The sequence below is a fragment of the Eublepharis macularius genome, chromosome 16, assembly GCF_028583425.1.
Source record: "Eublepharis macularius isolate TG4126 chromosome 16, MPM_Emac_v1.0, whole genome shotgun sequence".
Lineage (NCBI taxonomy): Eukaryota > Metazoa > Chordata > Lepidosauria > Squamata > Eublepharidae > Eublepharis > Eublepharis macularius.
Genome location: NC_072805.1, coordinates 21,007,497 through 21,021,552, shown reverse-complemented (window position 1 = coordinate 21,021,552; position 14,056 = coordinate 21,007,497).

Here is a 14,056-nt window from a genome sequence, read left to right as displayed (position 1 = left end):
TCAGCATTGGTTGTTGTGCTTGCCTTCTTTAAGCTTGATCCACTGTTTTAAGATTAAAACAAGAGTGTGCCAGCTTTGGGCCTACACAGGCCAGAAGCCTTTCTTCTGGCTGGCTCTCACAGTTGTGCTTCACAATCTGGAATGGTGTGGCTTGCCTTTCTGTGTCTGGTCCCCTGCTTGCAAGGATTCCCAACAGGCTCCGTCCTGATCAACTGTGCCAGCCTGTGGGCCACACACAGGTATGGCCTGGGGGACAGGTTGGGCAGACAATCTTTGATGGTGGGGGGGGGGGGGTTTCCAGCATTGGTTGCTGTGCTTGCCTTCTTTAAGCTTGATCCACTGTTTTAAGATTAAAACCAGAGTGTGCCAGCTTCGGGCCTACACAGGCCAGAAGCCTTTCTTCTGGCTGGCTCTCACAGTTGTGCTTCACAATCTGGAATGGTGTGGCTTGCCTTTCTGTGTCTGGTCCCCTGCTAGCAAGGATTCCCAACAGGCTCCGTCCTGATCAACTGTGCCAGCCTGTGGGCCACACACAGGTATGGCCTGGGGGACAGGTTGGGCAGACAATCTTTGATGGTGGGGGGGGGGGGGGGGGTTTCAGCATTGGTTGTTGTGCTTGCCTTCTTTAAGCTTGATCCACTGTTTTAAGATTAAAACCAGAGTGTGCCAGCTTCGGGCCTACACAGGCCAGAAGCCTTTCTTCTGGCTGGCTCTCACAGTTGTGCTTCACAATCTGGAATGGTGTGGCTTGCCTTTCTGTGTCTGGTCCCCTGCTAGCAAGGATTCCCAACAGGCTCCGTCCTGATCAACTGTGCCAGCCTGTGGGCCACACACAGGTATGGCCTGGGGGACAGGTTGGGCAGACAATGTTTGATGGTGGGGGGGGGGGTTTCAGCATTGGTTGTTGTGCTTGCCTTCTTTAAGCTTGATCCACTGTTTGAAGATTAAAACCAGAGTGTGCCAGCTTCGGGCCTACACAGGCCAGAAGCCTTTCTTCTGGCTGGCTCTCACAGTTGTGCTTCACAATCTGGAATGGTGTGGCTTGCTGTTCTGTGTCTGGTCCCCTGCTAGCAAGGATTCCCAACAGGCTCCGTCCTGATCAACTGTGCCAGCCTGTGGGCCACACACAGGTATGGCCTGGGGGACAGGTTGGGCAGACAATGTTTGATGGTGGGGGGGGGGGGTTTCAGCATTGGTTGTTGTGCTTGCCTTCTTTAAGCTTGATCCACTGTTTGAAGATTAAAACCAGAGTGTGCCAGCTTCGGGCCTACACAGGCCAGAAGCCTTTCTTCTGGCTGGCTCTCACAGTTGTGCTTCACAATCTGGAATGGTGTGGCTTGCCTTTCTGTGTCTGGTCCCCTGCTAGCAAGGATTCCCAACAGGCTCCGTCCTGATCAACTGTGCCAGCCTGTGGGCCACACACAGGTATGGCCTGGGGGACAGGTTGGGCAGACAATGTTTGATGGTGGGGGGGGGGGGGTTCAGCATTGGTTGTTGTGCTTGCCTTCTTTAAGCTTGATCCACTGTTTGAAGATTAAAACCAGAGTGTGCCAGCTTCGGGCCTACACAGGCCAGAAGCCTTTCTTCTGGCTGGCTCTCACAGTTGTGCTTCACAATCTGGAATGGTGTGGCTTGCTGTTCTGTGTCTGGTCCCCTGCTAGCAAGGATTCCCAACAGGCTCCGTCCTGATCAACTGTGCCAGCCTGTGGGCCACACACAGGTATGGCCTGGGGGACAGGTTGGGCAGACAATGTTTGATGGTGGGGGGGGGGGGGTTTCAGCATTGGTTGTTGTGCTTGCCTTCTTTAAGCTTGATCCACTGTTTGAAGATTAAAACCAGAGTGTGCCAGCTTCGGGCCTACACAGGCCAGAAGCCTTTCTTCTGGCTGGCTCTCACAGTTGTGCTTCACAATCTGGAATGGTGTGGCTTGCCTTTCTGTGTCTGGTCCCCTGCTAGCAAGGATTCCCAACAGGCTCCGTCCTGATCAACTGTGCCAGCCTGTGGGCCACACACAGGTATGGCCTGGGGGACAGGTTGGGCAGACAATGTTTGATGGTGGGGGGGGGGGGTTCAGCATTGGTTGTTGTGCTTGCCTTCTTTAAGCTTGATCCACTGTTTGAAGATTAAAACCAGAGTGTGCCAGCTTCGGGCCTACACAGGCCAGAAGCCTTTCTTCTGGCTGGCTCTCACAGTTGTGCTTCACAATCTGGAATGGTGTGGCTTGCTGTTCTGTGTCTGGTCCCCTGCTAGCAAGGATTCCCAACAGGCTCCGTCCTGATCAACTGTGCCAGCCTGTGGGCCACACACAGGTATGCTGCTTTGGCCAAGGTAACCCTTTTTGGTTGCTGGCCTGGCACTCACAGTTGTGCTCCACAATCTGGAATGGTGTGGCTTGCGTTTCTGTGTCTGGTCCCCTGCTTGCAAGGATTCCCAACAGGCTCCGTCCTGATCAACTGTGCCAGCCTTCGGCCCACACACAGGCCTGCTGCTCCGGCTTTGGTAACCCTTCCCGTTTGCTGGCCTGGCACTCACTGTTTTGCTTCACATTCAGGTTGTTTATCGTTGGTGGACCTCTTCTGGACTGGACTGCACTTGGTGGACATCGGCCTGCAGATCTCTGCGTGGAGGATCAACATTGCTGGACATCTGCACTGGTGGACTGGTAGGGTTGTTGTTAAATTTGGTTTTTGAGCTTATGTCTGCTGCTGTGCCTACCTGCGAGCATATGCTTTGGCTCTGTCTTTATGGCTTGGGCCGGGGGGGGGGGCATTTTCTGGTTGGGCAAGAGGATATTGTTTGGGGGTTAGGGGGGCCAGCATTGATCGCAGTGCCAGCTTTCTTTCATGTTTCATTTTTCAAGTTTGAGTGTGGGGTGGGCATGAACTGCTGTTTCACAGGACTAAAAAATGAGTGTGCCAGCTTCTGGCCTGCACAGGCCAGAAGCTCTGCTGGGTGGATGTGTTTTGTTTTGCTGCTGGTTGGCCCTAGCCTTTAAGGGGGGGGGGGGCTGACTTGGCTTGTGCAACGGGGCCTTGAATTTTGGGGTTGCGTGTGCGGCGTGTGGTGTTGACTCTGCTAACATTTCCAATTTTCTTGACAGCATCGTGGAGGAGAGGAGGACCAGCTGCAAGACCGCCTGAACATCGCTGGACTGCAGGACTGGTGTTAGTGTGAGCGAGTCCGGGTTGACATTTGGGTGGCCTTGGGGGTGGGTTCTTGCTAGCTTGGGAGGGGGGAGGCTCATCTTCAAAACACCACATCCACACCCCACACCGACATACCACAGATACATCGGTCCCGCTAAATAGTGTCTCTTAGGTAGGTAGGCCAGTTGGTAGGTGATCAGTGGATAATTGCCCTCAACATAATTATTAGGGAAACCGAGCCTAGTTTTTTTTAAAAAACTAAATAGGGACTCAGCAGGGAAAGCATTAGTGAGTGAGTGTTAGGTTTGAATTCTATATATATATATATATATATATAAAAATTTGTAATAGCTGTCAATAGGCTTCCCATTAGTGCCCCCATAACTAGGGTTCCACTGCCCATCTCTGGCACACGTGGTGGTGCCAGGCCGGCCCGGGCATACTAGTGTGTGAGTGTTTAAGGCTTCGTCACCTGTTATTGGGGTTTAGGGCCAGCTCAATTCCAGAGGAATTCAGCTGATTGGCAGGCTCAGGTTCCCTGACATAAATAGGGTTGCTTAAAAAGGCACTTGATTGTTCATCTCCAAGTCACAGAGCCACTAGAAACACAGATTTATAGCAGGTTAGTTAGGTCTTGAAAACAAAGTTGACCTTTGTTTTCTAAATCTTTTCTGATTAGTTAGGGTTGAATTTGGGAGGGGAAAGTATGTCAGAGAGGAAAGCAGAGAGGGGACCCGGGGGAAAGGCTAGGGAGAAATCTAGAGGGGAGGAGGGGAGGGGGAGGGGGACTGCTGCGGCAGCCCCTCCATCTGAGCGGAGGAGGCCCTCCCCTGCGCTGCTGCCGTTCACCAGCCTGGCTTCTGGTGACAGGAAGAGGGTTCGCAAGACTCTCTTTCCTGAGGCAGCTGCTGGAGGGCCACCCCCAACCCGGGTGCGTGAGGCAGGGGCTGGCACTGGGCAGGGGCCTGCTGCTGAGGCTCCTCCTCCTCCAGTGGTTGCGAGCCAGCTGCTGGAGGAGGGGCAGCATGTGGTGTCTCCTGGGATGGGCGCGGAGCACATGACTTTCCCTGCGCTCCCGCTCACCCCAGGAACCCGGAGGATGTTGGAGGAACTGCCCGTGAGACCCCCCCTGGGGCGGTCCACCCCAGTTTCCTCTGAGGCCAGCAGCAGGCCTCTCGCGGCTGTGCAGGAGGAGAGGACGCGGGAGGAAGAGGCAGAGACTGTGGTGGAAGAGCCCACATCTCTGCCCCTTCAGCCTCGTCCATCCCCACCTGCCCGGCCGAGAGTGGGACACGGTGTGTCCGGCCAGAGCACCTCACAGGAGGTGCCGCAGGGTGGTCCCGAACGCGCTTCTCCTGGGAAGCGTGGGATGCCCTTTTCCTCCGAAATCTGGAAGCACTTCCAGACAACGGAGGATCCCCGAGCAGCCCTGTGCCTGCATTGTAGGCAGCGCGTCAGCCGTGGCAAAGATGTGTGGCATCTCTCCACGTCTGGGATGAGGTACCATATGAAGAGGCACCACCAGGCGGTGCTTCTTCGGGAGGAGGGTTCGAGTGGCGCCGCACGGCCGCCAGCTAGCCAGAAGGAGGCAGGCTCCTCTGGTGCTCTCCCCCCAAGGGTACCTGCAGGAAAGGGACGCCAAGCCTCTCTCCCGGAGATGCTTGGTATGCAGGGCGCTAGTGTGCCCAGAGAGGGGATCCGGAGGGCGAGCAGGCGCATCACGCGCCACATCGTCAACATGATAGCAGTGGATGGGCAACCGTATTCCGTAGTTGAAGACTTCGGCTTCTCAGGGCTGCTCCAAGATTGCTTTCCCTGGTACGCCGTCCCTGCTCGCACGTCGTTGAGCAGATCGGTGGTGCCCTCGTTTTACAGGGCTGCCAGGGATCATGTGAAGGCACAGCTGTCCCGGGTTGCCGGGAGAACTGTGCACTTCACATCGGACATCTGGACCTGCCCAAGTGTGCAGCAAGCGTACCTCTCGCTTACTGCTCACTGGTGGGAACCCGAGTCGGTTCTGGGTGGGGGCCGGGGGGAGGTGCCTAGCACAGCTAGACAGGGAAGGATGCGAGACCGCCAGGCCGGCTACTGCAAGGCCTTGCTTCACGCCGAGGTGCTCGACGTGTCCCACACGGCGGAGAACATCGCTGCCACCTTAAGGAGACAGTTGGACGAGTGGATAGGCCAGGGACCCGCCACCGTGGGATGCATGGTGACGGACGGTGGCAAGAACATGAGGGCAGCGGCGCATCTAGTGAGCCGAGAGAGCGTCTACTGTGCCGCTCACAAGCTTCACCTAGTGGTGAGAGATGCGCTGGGGTTGGGCTCCTCGAAGGAACCCGTGGATACCCGGACCCGTGAACTCCAGTTACTTGTCCAGAAATGTCGGAGGCTCACGGGTCACTTCTCGCGCAGCGTGAAGGCCACGCACGAACTGCGCCAGACACAGGTCAGGACAGGTGTGCCAGAGCACGCTCTGATCACTGACGTCAGCACTCGCTGGAACTCCACCTGCGCCATGCTTGAGCGCTTGGTGGAGCAGCAGGCCGCACTCCACGCGTGGCTCTCCGAGCACCGCGGTGCGAGTCAGGTGGGTGAGTTCAACCGGGAGGATTGGCTCACCATCACCCAGACAGTGGAGGTCCTGAAGCCCTTCAAGGACTTCACTGTGGCGGTCTCGTCAGACACGGCGACCCTCGGTCTGGTCATTCCCCTGGTGCACACGCTCCAGAGGAATCTGGCCACCCTTGCAGACCGGGTCGCGCCCCGTGCTGACCTTGTTCCAGCGGTGCGCGCATTAGTGAGAAGGCTGCAGCAGGGCATAGCTGCCAGGCTAACTCCTCTCACTAAGGAAGAGTCATACATGTTGGCGACCATGTGTGACCCGCGCATAAAGGGCACTTTCGCCGAGCGGGACGGGAACCTCACCCAAGCCAGAGACGGGCTCTGCTCTTGGGTGAGGCGCAGGCAGGCCAAGAGGGGACGCCTGTCGACAGGGGGGACGCAAGAGGGGCCCTGCCGTGCGGGTCCCTCTGACGCCCCCTCTGCGCAGGCCCCCCCCCGAGGCCACCACCGGAGTGCCGATGGAGATGGAGATGCTCCGGTGGGCCCTCGTCCCCTCTGGGGTCGTGAGGACCGTGAGAGAGGATCCGGCGGAGGCGATGGTCAGGGACTACCTCGCGGAGCCCTGCGAGTCGCTCTCCACCGATCCGCTCAGCTACTGGGCCAGGAAGGAGTCGGTCTGGCCGGACCTCTCCCTCGAGGCGCAGCGGCTGCTCTCATGCCCTCCGACGAGCGTGGAGAGCGAGCGCGTCTTTTCACATGCGGGCGACATTGTCGGCCCACATCGCACTCGCCTTCTCCCATGGAGAGTCGAGCAGTTGACCTTCCTGAAGGTCAACTCTCGCCTCTTCGATTTCTCAGGACTGGACTTCCAGAGTGACTGAGGTGAGCCCAACTTGTGGCCTGCATCCTCTATGAGTCCAATCCTTTGGAATCGCGCTCTCCCCTGTATAAAACCCTGTATATACAGTTAAAACCGGCCAGTAGAGGGAGGGTGGTTAGGAACCAGTGGCAAAGGGAAAACACCCAGCAATTTGAAAGCCCCCCCCCCAGGGTATTCAAAACATCTCCCATCACTGAGACATACCCTGTGGGACCAAATTTATTATGAAAAATAATGCCCCAGAAACATGGATTGCTACTGGAGGGAGAAACAGGTTAGATAGGGATTGCTTAGGTGTTTTTATCAGATGAAATCATTGTAAAAAAAATTGTAGAAGAATTGTTGTACTGTTTTTTGAAAGTTGATGTTCTGTTCATGTAAAAAAAAGGAAAAAAAACCAAAAAAAAAATGTTGTGATTATGTTTTTTAAAAGTTGATGTTCTGTTCATGTAAAAAAAAGGAAAAAAAACCCAAAAAAATGTTGTGATTATGTTTTTTAAAAGTTGATGTTCTGTTCATGTAAAAAAAAGGAAAAAAAAACCAAAAAAAAATGTTGTGCTTATGTTTTTTAAAAGTTGATGTTCTGTTCATGTAAAAAAAAGGAAAAAAAACCCAAAAAAATGTTGTGATTATGTTTTTTAAAAGTTGATGTTCTGTTCATGTAAAAAAAAGGAAAAAAACCCCCAAAAAAGTGTTGTGCTTATGTTTTTTAAAAGTTGATGTTCAGTTCATGTTTAAAAAAAAAAATTTGATGTTAATGTTGGGTTTGCATGGTTGGGGGATGCGGGAAGAGTGGTGGATGGGCACCGGCCAATGATGATCTCTCACAGATGTTCCCAGGTAAATTCTGAGGCTGGTGTGGGGGTGGGGGGAGACCTCTGCAGAACTGCTCCAGAAATACCATTGTCCAGTGCCTTGGAAGTGCCCAGTTCAGCTTTGTGTGTCTGAACTGAAAGCACAGCCACAGGAAATGACATAGGTTCTGCTGGACCCTGTTGCAGTGGTTCCCCCCCATTAAGTCGTTTTATGGAGGGAGAGTTGTATTAGGCTGGTAGTTATTATGATCATCTTCTGTTTCCATGCCCTGTTGTGCCCGCTCACTATGTAACCTGTTGTAATGTTCAAAACTTTACTGTTTGTCCATTTCAAAAAAAAAATTGTGTTTAAGATTCTCTGATGTGTAGTTAATTGTGTTGTGTTGTGCTATGAGGGACAATAAGTGTAATATGTTGTGATTTGTTGACCACTTGTAATTTGAAAATGAGAAAATAAAGGTTTTTTAAACTTAATGATTGTGTGTCTGTGTTCCCTTCTTTGATGGGAGGTTGGTTCCCAGCATAGGGAACAATGGGGCAGGCTGGCCAGCCTGTTCCTGGGGTACTCGGTGTGGGGCAGCTGAGGGTGGTTTTGGTTCTGAGAGGGGCTGAGTGGAGGATTTGGGTCTGTGTGTGGCAGCTGGGGTGGGGGAACTGGGTTTGTGTGGGGCTGTAAGGAGTGGACTATGGGGGATGAGAGCACTGGTTGTCCCTTGTGCCCAAGTAGGCCCCTGCTACTGTCCTGGTGTGGGCTTCCATGCCTCTATCAGTTGCTGGCCCTCCTTTGCCATCTTTTTCAGAAATTTTCCTAGGGCTGCCAAACTCCTGGTTGGGCTTGAGTTCAGGTTAGAGAGAGTAGTTCCCTACAGATAAACTGGCTGCTTCCAAGGGCAATCTCTTTAGAGGGCAAATGCGGACCATGGATTCTGGGGGAGATCCCTACTCAGATTTTCCTTTGCACAAGTCCCACCCCCAAATTGCCAGTAACTTCCAAGGCCAGAGTTTGCCACCCCAGAGAGATCCCGTTCCCACCCTCTTAGCCTTGGCATGAAAGTTGTAGCCCCCATGGAACGCTTCCAGGTTCCTGATTCCAAGCCCAATGACACCAATGTAAGACAATCCAGACCTCCATCAAAAATGGATTTTAAGTAGCAGTGGGATTGGGCTGCATTTCAGTCATTCACATATCTGGTTGTGTTCCCAAACATTTAGCTTATGGTTTTTTAAATCGGCGTATGGCACTTAAGGACACTTTTAAATGGTTCTAAAAACATATTTTTATTATGAAGTATTTAATGTGGCATTGATCAAGGGCAGGCCTTTTGGCCAAATGAGCAGTATCAGTACAGTAAAATTTAGACAAAGCTCATAGGAGGAAAAAGCATTCACACTGTGAAGTGGGAAGAAAGTTTCAATTTACATGTACCATGGACTCCGAAAAAGACATGTCCAGACCAAATCAGGCCTGCTTTCTCCCTTGAAGATATCAATTGATGATAGTGCTTATGTCACATCATGAGAAGACAAGGTTCACTAGAAAAGACAATAATGCTAAGAAAAATTGAAGGCAGTAGGGAAAAGAAGAATACCCTAGATGTGGTAGATTGACTTCGGTTTGCAATACATGGACAAGGTTTTTGGGATACTGTGGAGCTCAATATAATTCTAAAGTACACCACAAGTGATTTGAATGCATAAAACATACAGACACATACACATAAAATGTATATACCCCCTCCCCACCAAATTAAAGGTTTATCTTATGCCCCGGTTTTCTCCCCCATGGGAACCTAGAGTGGTTTACACATTGCTGTTCTCCCTTGATTTGTTTCACCCTCATCACAACCAGGCTAACAATAGACAGCTGCTCCATGCCTCACATTGGAGTGACTCCACCGATGGCCTTCTTAGTTGTATGAGGGGGTGGAGGGGGGGGGAGGAAGGAAACAACGCACTCCTGCCCACTCTATCTGGGGCCTAGGTTGCCAAATTGCTTGGCCTTGGCAAGGAGCCAGTGGTGGGGCGGCACTGGTTCTGGGGCCCCGTCAAGAACATTTGTCCAGGGCCCCAAAATCACCTAGACTGCCTCTGGAAAACACAACACAATTGTTTACTTAGGCTGAGCCAAGAACATCCATCAAGCCTACAAGGCACAGAATCAGAGTCTGCCAGATTCTAGACCAACTCTCTAGCCATTGCACTACAGTGGATATCTAAAAATTGTTCATACCCCCACCAGCAACTTGAACATTTTTCTCCAAAAGGCACACAACTTGGCTGGGTCTCAAAAAGGACTATGATGCATGGGCCTGTCAATGCATACTGGTACTAAGGCTCTGGCCGGGGGGAGGGGGGCATTGTGCCAATGCCACCCTGGCTTTGGAAGGGGACAGTAAAATAGAAGAAATAATCTAGCTTCAGTGCCTCCCCCCCTTCTCTCTCTCTCTCTCTCTCTCTCTCTATAATGTGAGTGAAAACATTACTATACCATCACTGAAGCCTACAGGATACATAGGGTCTGTTCACACACGCATGATCATTTAATGGCAATGCTCTGGCATGATGATGTCTGTTCTAGGAAGTGATGTGATCATCACACAAGGCTGGGGAGCACGCACAATTCACAGCAGGCAGATTTGGGCCACAAGGGATCCTGCTTTGGCCTGCAGGGCCCAAATCAGCCCACTGCAAAGCACAGGCATACTCTCAGGGCAGCCAGATGACATCAGTGACATCACGGCAGCAGCCCCTGGAGCGTACCTTGAAGGCTCATTCACTGACTTTCCCCCTTCGGGGTGATAGGTGAGAGTGGGGGATCCCCCACCAAGGGGAAACGGATCCCTAATTGTGTCTGAGGTTGTGGAAATCAAATGGGTCATATTGCTTCTGTCTTTGAGGGACTTACATGCACATTATATTTAACTCCAGATTTCTTGATTGTCAAGGAATGCATGTGGTGGGGGGTGGGGGGAAGGGTGGGAGAAGGGCCCCTGAGGGTGAGGGTGGCATTTGGCATGCAAAATGCCACCCCTGGCAAGACAAGCCTCTCCCAGCTGTCAGTGGTAGAGATGAGAGCAGAGCACCTACTTGGGGAGGCCATGAAATGGCCCCCCCAAGTGGGAGCAGGCTGAGCCTTGGTGGGGGGATGGGAGGAAGGGTGGGAGAAGGGCCCCAGAGGGTTGGGGGGGGGATTTTGTTGCAGTGGTTCCCCCCCATTAAGTCGTTTTATGGAGGGAGAGTTGTATTAGGCTGGTAGTTATTATGATCATCTTCTGTTTCCATGCCCTGTTGTGCCCGCTCACTATGTGACCTGTTGTAATGTTCAAAACTTTACTGTTTGTCCATTTCAAAAAAAAAAATGTGTTTAAGATTCTCTGATGTGTAGTTAATTGTGTTGTGTTGTGCTATGAGGGACAATAAGTGTAATATGTTGTGATTTGTTGACCACTTGTAATTTGAAAATGAGAAAATAAAGGTTTTTTAAACTTAATGATTGTGTGTCTGTGTTCCCTTCTTTGATGGGAGGTTGGTTCCCAGCATAGGGAACAATGGGGCAGGCTGGCCAGCCTTCTCTGCGGGTGGTGGGGGGGTCAGGGGGGTGGTTGTCTGTGTGCCAGGGCAGGTGCTCTTTCCCAGGGACGATTTGGCACTGCCACCATTGTGGCACCCCTTGTCTGTGCAGAACTGCCCTGGGAAAGAGAGTTTAGGGGTTCCCAAAAGGGGAGGGCAGGCCAGCCTGTTCCTGGGGTTATGGTGGGTGTGGGGCAGGTGGGGGTTGATTTGGGTCTGTGAGGGGCTACTGGGGGGATTTGGGTCTGTGTGTGGCAGCTGGGGGGGAATTGGGTTTGTGTGGGGCTGTGAAGGGTGGACTTTAGGGGCTGAGAGCACCTACTTGGGGAGGCCATGAAATGGCCCCCCCAAGTGGGAGCAGGCTGAGCCTTGGTGGGGGGTGGGAGGAGGGGTGGGAGAAGGGCCCCAGAGGGTTGGGGGGCATTTTGCATGCAAAATGCCACCCCTGGCAACACAAGCCTCCCCCAGCTGTCAGTGGTAGAGATTAGAGCACCTACTTGGGGAGGCCATGAAATGGCCCCCCCAAGTGGGAGCAGGCTGAGCCTCGGTGGGGGGTGGGAGGAGGGGTGGGAGAAGGGCCCCTGAGGGCTGGGGGGCATTTTGCATGCAAAATGCCACCCCTGGCAAAGGAAGCCTGCTTCTTCATTTTTTCCCCATAGGAAATAATGAAGAAGATGCTCCTTTATGGGAGGATGGGGGGACCTGCTTTGGGGGGCCATAACATGGCCCCCCAAAGTCCAATCTGTCTGAAACTTGGGTGGGTGTTAGAGAAGGGTTAGAGGAAGGTCCCCACCAATTTTGGGCTTATTTGGTGGGAAAATGCCTCCTCCAGGCGTCCTGAAAGACGGAGGCATTTTCCCAGCAAAATAACCCGAAAGAATCCCGAAAGAATGCCGAAATAATGCCGAATCCCGAATCCCGAAAGAGATTCTTGTTTCGGCATTCGGCTAATGCCGGTAGAGAATCTTGTTTCGGGTAATCCCGAAACAAGAAAGCCGAAAGTTTTTTCCTTGCACACCCCTAGTATAGAGTCCATCCTCCATGGGAACTAATCTCTGAGGTTTGGAGATCAGTTGTAATTCTAGGAGATCTCTAGATTTCAGTTGGAAGTTGCAACCCTAGTCCAGGGTCAAATTTTATCCCTGATACCACTTGAGGGCCAGGCTGCATGCCTTGTGAGTCACAAAATCAAATGCAGCATTCGCTTCAACCTCTCTCTTACGAAATTCACAACTGAGCAAAAGTAGAGGGCAAAGGGGGAAATGGAGAAAACAGACAGCCTAAGAAAAACATCTGTTTCGCGCATTAAACAAACCTAGGGTGCTGCCTTCCTCTTTTTTGGGGACACCTACAAATTAATTTTTTTTCCAGGCTGCAAAGTGTCCTTTTTTAAATACAGTGACTGATAGTGAAATCTGTGCCGTTCACCCTGAGCCAAACGGGCAGGCAGTTGTATTTTTAGGCCATTGAATTATTCAGAAAGCTGCGCAGCTTTCGGATGGCTTCCTTTGATAGGCAGTGAAACAAGTCCCCCTTCTCTTTCTGAGTGCTCCGAGGCTGTTTTAAGGAACGCAGAGCCTGAGATCTCCCACGGGGCAGGTGTTTTGAACCTATTATTTCCCCTTGGAATATGCATTTCTTCAAAAAGACACAGAGAGAGTGAAGCCATTGCTCATTGTTAAACTCAGACTAGAACAGCGGAAGGATATTGTGCAAATGGATGCAAGAGACAATCAGCATATCTTCACTGAAGGCAAACCTAGAGCTGTAACATTTCCAGACATTTGAAGCCATGGAGGGCAAAGGGGCTGCTTGGAGCTCTGATCCTGTGAGGGAGACAGTCATGGGGTCGTGCACTCACCATTGCAGAGGAGTTACCAGAGTGAATTCCCAGACCCCCTGGACCATGGCTGTGCACTCTCCTCTGTCCTCTAGAAGCATCTCTACGTACCTGGGTTCGTGGGTGCCCTGGCTGGAGGTTTTGTAGGGTGAGCGGGGGCCTGATTGCCCTTGCAGTGCAATCCTAAACAGCTGGGAGGGGGCTCAGCCACTGCAGGGATGCATGAGTGGATTGATCACAGCAGTAGCCTGCATCCTCTGCTCCCCTGGGCTGCTTGAGCAGGGCTGGGCATGAGGCAGGGAGGCAAGTTTTCCTCTACAATGGGTGCCTATGGGTTACACCGTCATTTTTCACGGCATAAATTTCTGCCACTGCAGGGGGTGTTTCCCGTGCCCAAAACAGTTTAGGGAGCAGACCAACTCACATCCTGCCCCCCAGTCTGCCTTCCAGCTCACTGGCACAGAGATTTATGCCCTGGTAATGCCTGTGCCCAGTGATCATGGCTGGACGCCGGCAGAGGCCCCAGACAGAGCACCATCGTTGGGAAGGGGTTTACGATGGCGTAAGTCCAGGTATGCCAATGTAACTTGCTTTCAACCCCCCCCCCTCTCAGGATTGCACTGAAAGTGTATTGTTTGGACAGAAATGCTCTCAATAGGTACGACTACCAGCATATTTGTATATTAAGTTAAACGTTATAACAGTGAAGACACTGAACCCTTTAATATTGTATTATCATTAAACATATTATAGCATAACTAGCAACAAAGCCCGTTGTGAGAAAAAATACAATGGGCTATAGAAAGCGGAGGGCAGGTGGGCAGGCATTGCCTCCTCCTCCATGCCTGATCCCGGGCAGGTGAAGGCGGGGGGCGGGCATTGCCACCTGCTCTGTTCCTGATGCCGACCTAGTGAAGGGGGGGCAGGCATTGCCACCTGCTCCACACCTGATCCTGGATGGTTGAAGGGGGCGGGCACTGCATCCTGCTCGACGCCTTGACTCAGCCAGGTGAAAGGGGGTGGACATTGCTGCCATCTGCGCTCCTGATCTCGGCTGGGTGAAGGCAGGGGTGGATATTGCCACCTGCTCCATGCCTGATCCTGGTTGGGTGAAGGTGGGGGTGGGCATTGGCACCTGATCCACTTCTGATCCCGGCTGGGTGAAGGCAGGGGCAGGGATTGCCACTGGCTCTGCTCCTGATCCCGGCCAGGTGAAGGCAGGGGGAGGCCATTGTCTTC